Raw genomic sequence first — 11,222 nt, forward strand, 5'->3', positions numbered from 1 at the left:
GAGAGGGCCCGAACCTGGGTAAACATCGTGTCCCCCGTCTCCTGTTACCATCGATCCTAGACACCGAGTTTGGGACCCCCTACCCGAGATCCGCCGGTTTGACACCGACAACTGGATCAACATGTTAGTCCAAATAAATCATATAAAATGTTGCCAAAAGTGTATAAAAGTTGTATAATATTGGTATGAAACAATCAAAAATTATAGATGCGACGGAGATGTATCAAACGTCTCCATCGTATCTACTTTTCCAAACTCTTTTGCCCTTGTTTTAGACTCTAATTTGCATGATTTCAATGGAACTAACCCGAACTGGCGTTGTTTTCAGTAGAATTGCCATGGCGTTATTTTTGTGCAGAAATAAAAGTTCTCAGAATGACCTGAAACTTCACGGAGATCAGTTTTGGAATAAATAAAAATATTAGCAAAAGAATTAACCGAAGGGGGCCGACACCCTGGCCACAAGGGTGGGGGGCGCGCCCTCCGTCCTTGTGGGCCCCCTGGACCTCCACCGACCTCAGCCCCAACTCCATATATTCATGGTCAGGGAGAAAAAAATCAGAGAGAAGGATTCATCACGCTTTACGATACGGGGCCGCCGCCAAGCCCTGGTCTTCCTTGGGAGGGCAGATCTGGAGTTCGTTTTGGGCTCCGGAGAGGGGAAATCGTCGTCATCGCCATCTTCATCTTCAATCATCCTCCATCACCAATTTCATGATGCTCACCGCCGTGCGTGAGTAATTGCATCATAGGCTTGCTGGACCGTGATGGGTTGGATGAGATTTACCATGTAATCGAGTAGTTTTGCTAGGGTTTGATCCCTAGTATCCACTATGTTCTAAGATTGATGTTGCTATGACTTTGCTATGCCTAATGCTTGTCACTAGGGCCCAAGTGCCATGATTTCAGATCTGAACCTATTATGTTTTCATGAATATATTTATGTTCTTGATCCTATCTTGCAAGTTATAGTCACCTACTATGTGTTATGATCGGGCAACCCAGGAGTGACAATAGTCAAGACACTTCCCGGTGATGACCGTAGTTTGAGGAGTTCATGTATTCACTAAGTGCTAATGCTTTGATCCGGTACTCTATTAAAAGGAGGCCTTAATATCCCTTAGTTTCCAATAGGACCCCGCTGCCACGGGAGGGTAGGACAAAAGATGTCATGCAAGTTCTTTTCCATAAGCACGTATGACTATATATGGAATACATGCCTACACTATATTAATGATTTGGAGCTAGTTCTGTGTCACCCTATGTTATAACTATTGCATGATGAATGCCATCCGACATAATTATCCATCATTGATCCATTGCCTACGAGCTCGTTTCATATTGATCTTTGCTTCGTTACTTTTCCGTTGCCACTATTATGATTGCTACCAAACTGCTAATGTTACATTTGCCACTGTTACCATTACTTCCATACTACTTTGCTAGTAAATACTTTGATGCAGATATTAAGTCTTTCAGGTAGTGTCGAATCAAGGGTTGAATACTCTACCCTCGAAAACTGTTATACTTGTGGGTTATCAAGACCTATTTCTTGCATCGTTGCTGGGGAGCATAGCTCTACTCTCTGAGTCACTTGGGATTTACATCTGTTGATCACTATGAGGAATTTGAAAGATTAGAGAACCGATATTTTTCCCTCAACTACGAGGGGAGGTAAGGAATTGCCGTCTAGCTCTGCACTTGATTCTCCTTCTGTTTTAAGTAAACTTGCGACACATACACCTGCTATTGATTCCGATATGTCGCATGTTATCGATGACGCCACTTCTACTATGCATGATACTTATGATGAAAATACTTCTCTGGTTGATAATACTGTGCCACTTGGTGAATTTCTTGATGAACAATTTGTTAGGGTTAGAGAGAACGAAATTATTGGAACTGATGATATTATTGAAACTGAAAATTATGATTCTCCCCCTAGATATGAATTGCATGTTGTACTTGACGGTTATATTATGGATGAGGAAACTGCTAGAGACTTTCTTGCTTGTAATGATAGACAAGATCTTAAAAAATTGTTAGCTAAGCTGAAAGATAAGTCTTTGAATGCTAGAATGAAATATGATCCCACTTTTGCTACTTCACTTATCTTTGTTACTCATAAGGATTATGAATTCTCTATCGATCCTGAGTTAATTACTTTGGTTGAATATGATCCTTTCTATGGTTATGAATCTGAAACTGTTGTGGCACATCTTACTAAATTGAATGATATACCCACCCTATTTGCTCACGAGGAAAAAATTCGCTATTACCATATTCTCAAATCGTTTCCTTTCTCATTAATGGGTGATGCTAAAGTATGGTTTGGTTATCTTGCTCCTGGCTGTGTGCGTAGTCCCCATGATATGATTTACTACTTTTCTGCAAAATATTTTCCTGCTCATACGAAACAAGCTGCCCTAAGGGAAATATTTAACTTTGTGAATTGAAGAAGAGAGTCTCCCACAAGCCTGGGGGAGGCTTCTCCAATTACTTAATGCTTTGCCTGATCATCCTCTCAAGAAAAAATAAATACTTGATATCTTTTATAATGGACTAACTAATGCTTCGAGAGACCACCTGGATAGTTGTGTTGGTTGTGTTTTCGGGGAAAGAACTGTTGAGCAAGCTGAATTGCTATTGAATAATATATTGAGTAAGGAGAATGATTGGACACTTTCTGAACCAACTCCTAAGCCAACTCCGAAGAAAAGGGGTATTATATTTCTCAGTCCTAAAGATATGCAAGAGGCAAAGAAATCTATGAAAGAAAAAGGTATTAAAGCTGAGGATGTTAGGAATTTGCCGCCTATTGAAGAAATACATGGTCTTGATAACCCAACACAGGTAGTAGAGGTAAACTCTCTCCATAGATTTGATGAAGGCGATGTTCCTCATAATAAGTCTGCTAGTCAATGCTTAAATGAGTTTGATAATTTTATTGTTAAACAAGAGAACTTCAATGCTTATGTCAGTAGAAAATTAGAACATAATGCTTACATGCTTGACCACTTGGGTGATTATATGAGTAGAACTGTTAATGATCTTAAGCTTATTAGTAAACATGCTTCCATGGTTACAACTCAAGTAGAACAAGTACTTAAGGCACATGATGATTTGCTTAATGAGTTGAATAATAAGAACAATGGTAATGTTGTTAGGATTATGACTAGAGGTCGTAAAATGACCCAGGAACCTTTGTATCCTGAGGGCCATCCTAAGAGAATTGAGGAAGTTCAGAGTTAAAACTGATGCACCTAGTCCTTCTAATATAAAGAAAAATAAAACTGATAGGACTTTGCATGCTAGTGAACCTGCTATAGACACACCTGAGAATCCCAATGATATTTCTACTTCTGATGCCGAGACACAATCTGGCAATGAACATGAACCTAGTGATAATGTTAATACTGATGTTCATGTAGATGCTCAACCTAGTAATGATAATGATGTAGAGACTGAACCTGCTGTTGATCTTGATAACCCATAATCAAATAATCAACGTTATGATAAGAGAGACTTCATTGCTAGGAAACATGGTACAAAAAGAGAACCATGGGTTCAGAAATCATGCCCTTTCCTTCTAAGCCATCCAAGAAAAAGGATGATGAATATTTTGAGCGCTTTGCTAAAATGATTAGACCTCTCTTTTTGCGTATGCGTTTGACTGATATGCTTAAAATGCCTCCTCATGCTAAGTATATGAACGATATTGTTACTAATAAAAGAAAGATACCTGAAGCTGAAATTTCCACCATGCTTGCTAATTATACTTTTAAGGGTGGAATACCAAAGAAACTAGGAGATCCAAGGGTACCAACTATACCATGCTCCAATAAAGGAAACTATGTTAAAAATGCTTTATGTGATCTTGGACCCGGTGTTAGTGTTATGCCTTTCTCTTTGTATCATAGACTTGAATTGAATAAGTTGACACCTACTGAAATTTCTTTGCAAATGGCCGATAAATCAACTGCTTCGATAGCGAGGTCACAAAAATAGTGTTGATGATAGTTTGTGCAGAAGAAAGCCTGGAGTGCATAAATGACACAATATTGGTCTTGATCCCCAAGGTAACGATCCCACTGTTTTATCCCAATTCAGGCCCATTAGCCTATGCAATGTTTTATACAAGATAACATCAAGGGTTGTCGGAAACAAACTAAAGGTTACCTTACCTGATATAATGTCTGAGGAGCAGTCAGTGTTTGTCCCAGGAAGGTTGATCACGGACAACATCATCGGTGCTTATGAATGCTTGCATTTTGTGAAACGGTCTAGATTAAAATCAAACAGTTTTTGTGCTGTGAAGCTGGATATGAATATATGATGAAATCCTATGCTAGATTGGAGTGGTCCTATTTGATAGCCATCATGGCCAAACTTAGTTTTGCAAAACAATGGATTAATACAGTCAAGTCTATGGTGTCATCTATCTCATTTTATGTTATTTTTAATGGAGAGAAGTTTCACTCATTCAAACCAACGAGAGGAATTCAAGAGGGAGACCCAATCTCTCCCTACTTATTCTAGATTACAGCAGAGGGCCTTTCGTGCCTCTTAAAATCCAGTTCCCAGTCATCATTGACAAGTATTAAGGTGGCCTCAGTGGATCCTACCCTTAACCATTTTTATTTGTAGATGATAGTCTGTTGCTATTCAAGGACAATGTAGAGGGATTAGTTGCAACATCAAACCCTGCTAGACATTTATTGTGGTGTGTTAGGACAAAGGATAAATCATGAGAAATCATCAATATTTTTAAGCAAAGGTTGTCTAGGCCAAACTAGAGAAGCAATCAAGAACTCATTGCATGTTCAGAATGAATCATTGTCTGGTTGTTATTTTGGCATGTCGACTGATGTTAGTCACTCAAAAAATGGAACGTTCAAGTACTTGAGAGATTGAGTATGGGAGAAGATAAAGGGCAAGATGGAGAAACTTTTTCGGTAGAAAAGGTGGTGTTGATCAAGTCTGTAGTGCAGGCTATACCTGTCTAATCCATGCCTTGTTTAGACTGCCAAGGGGGTCGTGCGAGAACATCACATCACTCATAAGGCAATTTCGATGGGGAAGCAAGCAATGAAGAAGGAATCCCAGTTGGGCGGCATGGGTCATAAAAGACTATACCAAAACACATAGGACGTCTAGGCTTCCGTGATTTGGAGATTTTCAACTTGACCCACCTTGCATGACAAGCATGTCGGACAATGACAAAGGAATCATCCCTAAGCGCCAGGATCCTCAAATTGGTCTATTTCCCGGAGTCCCCGCTACTTGTACCCGAGTTAGGATCACACCCATCTCAGATTTGGAGGGCTATTTTGGATGGTCGGGACACTTTGGCGTAGGGCATTGTTTGGAGAATTGGAGATGGCGAAACTACTGACATTTGGGTACACAATTGGATTCTAAGAGATAGGTTTAAACAGCCGATCACATCCCTTTTTCAGAACCCTCCAAGGAGAGTAGTGCAGCTCATCGACGCTACTACAACATCATGGAATGAGGTACCGGTTCAGTCTATCTTTACCCCTTTTGATGCTGCGGAAATCCTTAAGATACCTTTTGTGCACATGAAGGGTAGTAGATTTTTGGGCCTAGCATGAAGAGAACCGTGGAACCTTTAGTGTACGACCAGCGTACCGAATGATCTTGCGGACAAAGCTAAGTCGATAGGTGTGATTGAAAGAAGATGAAGGAAAAGAAAAAAAAAGAAGAAAAAAAGGAAAATGGGACAAGCAAAAACCAAAAAAGGAAATCCACACATTTTAAACATTGTCCATGTTTCAAAAGATGTTCAGGAATTGTTCATGTTTTGAAATTTTGTTCAAAATTCAAACAATGTTTGCTCTAATATTGTTTATAAATGTTAAAACTAGTCAGCATGTCAAAATTGGTCACATTTTTAAATAAAAATATCAATGTTTTTAGAAAATATTTCATATATATGAACGTTGTTGCATTTTCTTATATATTTCACGCAACAAAATACCACAAGTAGCGGTTAGGTGAAGTGCCTAGCAGCATGCGCCTTTAAGTGTGAGGTCTTGAGTTTGAGTCCTCACAAGCTCTCCATTTTCTCTGTATTTTTACATCAGTTATATTGAACGTGGTAGGAGGGACCCCTGTTCAAGAATCCGTCTGATTAACCAGTTAATTTGATGATTACTCCCTACTCGTAGGGTCACCAAGTAGCCAATAAACTTATAAATCATCTGATTAATTCATTAAATGGCCGATAACATGCCGATTAGACTATTAATCCCCTCCTCACCAGCAACTGAGCAGGTACCAGTTAACGATTTCCTCGGCAATGGGAGGTACATGGCTATACGATGTCCCATGACCTACGTACATCTAAAAAAGACCATTCTGCCTTTTTTATGAAAGGGGTACGGGCTAATCTCAATCGTTGATGTGTTTATGAAGGATGTAGCGAAGGAGAATTGTTAACAAAAATGGCCCAGCATCACCCATCTCCCTGCAACTATAATTGCTAGCCCTCAAGCCCTCAATCTTCACATCCCAAGTGGAGAGGCTTTTGGTCAAGTACCACCCCCATTGTAACGCCTGCCTCCAACAATGTCATATCGCAAGGTGGGAAAGATTTTTGGATTTTTTTTCTTTGAGAGTACGCCACGACGTACCATATTTTTATAGAAGACAGAAGACAATTACAAGAGACTAAATCTCGCTCTGAACAGCAAGTGTAGAACACAACCACACACATTACACACAACACAATGACTGTTCTAAGCAAAACATCAAAGTCGCATCTCGACCGACACGAGTCACCTCGCAGAGCAATGATTGCAATCAGACCTTCCTTGCTAACATACCAACCACCCCTGAATTCCCAAAAGGACATGGCGAGTGGGTGGCGAGACTCAATTGGTCCCAAAAAACCATCGTCTTTCACTCACCAGCTACGACATGCATTACGCTGATGCGGATCTACTTGGACTAGTGGCAAGCATGGAAGAACTGCAAAACATAACCTCCAAGTCGTGTCTCCACACATGATGCTCCCAACAGAGTAACAAAATCGAGACGCCGTCGTCGCCGATCTAGAAACAAATATAAGCTTTCGCCCACAAACAACAACCCAAGCAAGAAAGGAGAGATGCCGACACACCTTCGCTACACCTCCAAGAGGAATGACACCCACAGGCACCGTCATTGCCGCCATCAAACAAAGACGAGCACGATTTTCGTCTGTAACGTCAAGCACCTCCATCCTTGCCCACCGAATGGAGGCCACTATCCATGACGAGTCACCCCGCCACGACCGCAACACCTTGCCAAAGTGATCATAATGTCGCGGAATACTGACACCCTGCACAACCAATGACACATAGCCCTTCTTCCTCCTCCCTCACGGCCAAGAACTTGCAGCTCTAGAACATGCCCCTCTTCCAGCGCAGCCAAGGACCGCCACACCACTCCAGCAACCCACGCACCAGCTCCAGTAGGTCGCAACACGGCAACCGCATCCCTGAGCCCTAGATCAGGCAACCATAAGCCCCAGACTGACCCAAAGCCGCAAATCGAAAATGCTCCTCCGCCTCCAACGGGTCTGTGGCACCACCAGGAGACCGTCGCGCTATCCAAACTACCTCAGCAGCACACCGGTCGATACCACCAGGAGGCCACCACGCTCACCAATCCACCTCAACGGGACCCCGCTGACGGCAATAGCAGGTCGCTGCCACACACCTAGCCGAACCGCGCCGCATCTGTCCTCTCCCACGCCGGTGGGCCACCAACATCTCCTCCGCGAGATCTCGACCGCACTCCGCCAGACCGTAGAAGCCTTCCCACGCCGCCCGCTTGACGTCGTTCCCCCGGGCGAGGGAGGCACGCGGGAGCACAAATGGGGGGATTTCACTTTGACGAAAAATAAAAGCACCTGGTGGGAATCGAACTCCCAACCTCACGATACAAACTACTGGCTACAGATGGCTAAAATGCAGCACTAATGATAAGGTAATAACTACAATGGGCAAATCCATTGATTTATTTTTTCATATTTTCAACATTTCATAGAAAAAGGTGAACAAAATTTCTTACAAAATGCGAACAATGTTTGAAAAAATTGAGCAAATTTGGAAATTCTAATAAATTTTTTTAAAATGTTAAAAATATTTTGAAAAAGGGAACAAACTTTAAAACGAGAACATTTATTAGAATTATGAACGGTTGTTTTGAAATTGCGAACAAGTTTAGAATTCTGAACCATTTTTTGAACTGTTAGCAAAAAATATTAAACTGAATTTAAAATACACACTGAACATTTTTTTAAATATACAATGATTTTTTTTCAAATGCATGTTACAATTTTTCAATACATGATGAACACTTTTTCGATGTACCGTGGCATTTTTTGAAACTTTAACAATTACTGAATACTTGAACAGAAAGTATGAAGTGATGAAAAAAATATAATACACAATGAAAATTTTTCAGTTACATTATGAACATTTAAAAAATATATTGAACATTTTTATAATCTAGGATCTACATCTTAATAAATACACCTTAGCATATTGAACAATTTTATAATATAGGATGATAATTTTATGATACACGACAAACATTTGTGAAAATATATAATGAATTCATTTTTGGAATTGGTTGACAAATACAGTCACTGATTTGAAAAAAGTTCGTCGATTCAAGAAATGTCTCTGCTATGAAAATTGGTTCTCAAAATTCAAAAAATATCACCTTTTTCCAAAATGTGCTCACCATATTTTTCAAAATACAAAAAATGTTCAGTGAAGGCATGTTTTGAAAACCGAAAACCAGAAAAATGTAGGTATATTTTTGAAATTCAAAAAAAAACAAATTTAAAAAATATGAAATACAATTTCATATGAAAAACAAAATTCTGAATTTATGAATTTATGAAAATATAAACAATAAACATAAAAAAGGGAAAAGTCAAATAAAACGAAAAAGGGAAGATAAGAAACATAAAAAACAAAATAGGAGAGGAAATAAAAGGAAAAAGAAAGAAACACGGTTAGGAATCTGAGGTTCCTATAACTGGAAATGCTTTTCTTTGCAACTTTTTTAGTGAACTTTTTTCAAAATCTTGGAAATATTAAAATTCATAATTTTTTCCCAAAATTAATAAAGTTTTTTCGAATCTGCGAGTGCCTGGGCCGGCCCAACAGGCGCCCAATGCGAGCGATGTCCTCTTCTAGTTGGGCGAAGGCCTACATATTTTTATTTTCTTTTTTTATATTTTTTCTTCTCTTTTTTTCATTAATTTATTTTTCTATGTTTTAAAATTTATTGTTATTTTTGACCTGTTTAGAATTTTGAAATATTTTTTGGAATACCAAAATAATAGTTTTAAGTATCTATTTTAAATTCTTGTTTTAAGAATATATTAACTGTTTTTTGAAAAAAACTTAAATTATGATTTTTATCTGTTTGTATTTATTAGTTATGATAGTAACTTAAGATAACAGTTTTAAGTACCTGCTTAAATTATAATTATAAATAGTTTCCCCCCAAACTTGATATGGATGTCTACCATGGGCATGCCCACCTACTGGCAAAAGTTTGGGTCGGTCCAAGAACTAGATGATGCCCCGCACGTTGTTGCGGGACATTTAGCAATATTTTAGTAAGATTTTGGTTATATGGAACATTAATATTTGAAATAATAGTTTTTAAAATTATATAAGAATTAAATCTAATACCATAATAGAATGGAATTTACATGCATGCATGTTTGCATGTTGAAGTAAATTTTTAATATGCATAGTTGCATGTTGAGATGGGCCTTTCCTATGCAAGTTGAATGATGAGGTGGCATGCTTGCATGTTGAGAGAAATATATTAGTGGGGGCTAGCTATTTAGATATAGAAGATGTCCAAAAAAACTCCATCTTCAATATGCGATGTGTGAGTAGGCAAGGAGGCTTTGTTTGAGAGCAAGTTGTTTCACTATATCTGTCAAATGGCATGAATTTTTTTCATTGGCTCGTATGACAAATTCAATCACACCATGCCAAGTTGTTTTGGGCTTTGCTACAAGTTTGTTTTTTTTGGTGTTTTCTGAGTCAAAAAGGGCGATAAATGGTCTTGATAGGCGAGGGAGGCTCCATCTGAGAGCACGTTGTTTCTCGATATCCTTGAAGTGGCCCAATTTTTTTCCATGGCCTTGTCTGACCAATTCAAGGTACCATGCCAAGTTGTTTTGATGTTCAATGAATTTTGCATTTTCTCGAGTTTTCTCAGTCAAAAAGGTTGATAAATGGCTGGACATGTCACAACTTGCGTATGGTGACAAAAATTGTTCAAACCTGACATGGATGCCTACCATTGGCATGCCCACCCACTTGCATAAGTTGGGGTCATTTCAAGGATGTACAAAAATAGACCATACTGAATGGAGGGTGTTCAGGTAGGGCTAGAAGACTTTGTCTGATAGCACGTTGTTTTTGTACTTCCTTCAAATGGACCCAATTTTTTCATGGACTTGTATGAGGCATCATGCCAAGTTTTTTTTGACAAGTTCTGGATTTGATGGAGTTTTCTCGGTTAAAAAAGGTCGATAAATGACTGGACGTGTCGCAACTTACATACGATGTCAAAAGTCATTCAAACCAGACATGTATGCCTATCATGGGCATGCCCACCTGATTGCAAAAGTTGGGTTCATTCTAAGGGTGTTCAAAAATAGACAATATTCAACGAAGGGTGTTTAGGTAAGCCAGAAGGGTCCCTTTGAAAGCACATTGTACGTCAAACGGCCCCAAAAATTTCCCACCAATTTATATGACCAATTCAAGGCATCATGCCAAGTTGTTTGTATTTTTGACAATTTTGCATTTTCTGGAGTTTTCTCCATGAAAAATGGTCGATAAATGGTTGGATGTGTCGCAATATGCCAACAATGTCAAAAGTCATACAAATCTGGCCAAGATGCCTCATATGTCCATGCCACACTGCTGCAAAAAGTTGGGGTCATTTATCCATAGTCTAAAAAACCTACCAGCTAAGACGAGTGTGCCACACTAGGCAAAATGGGTGCATCCGCAAGCATATAGTATTTCCTAATTTGAATGTTTTTTATTTTTAATTTCCATCATTATCAATCTGCATCAACATTTTTTGATGTCCTAACCATTTCATGGAATTTGATAATAATTTTGGAATTTCAGATTGTGTATGAAAATTTTAGAAACTTTAACACT

Source organism: Triticum aestivum, chromosome 5A (genome assembly GCF_018294505.1).
Source record: "Triticum aestivum cultivar Chinese Spring chromosome 5A, IWGSC CS RefSeq v2.1, whole genome shotgun sequence".
Taxonomy (NCBI): Eukaryota; Viridiplantae; Streptophyta; class Magnoliopsida; order Poales; family Poaceae; genus Triticum; species Triticum aestivum.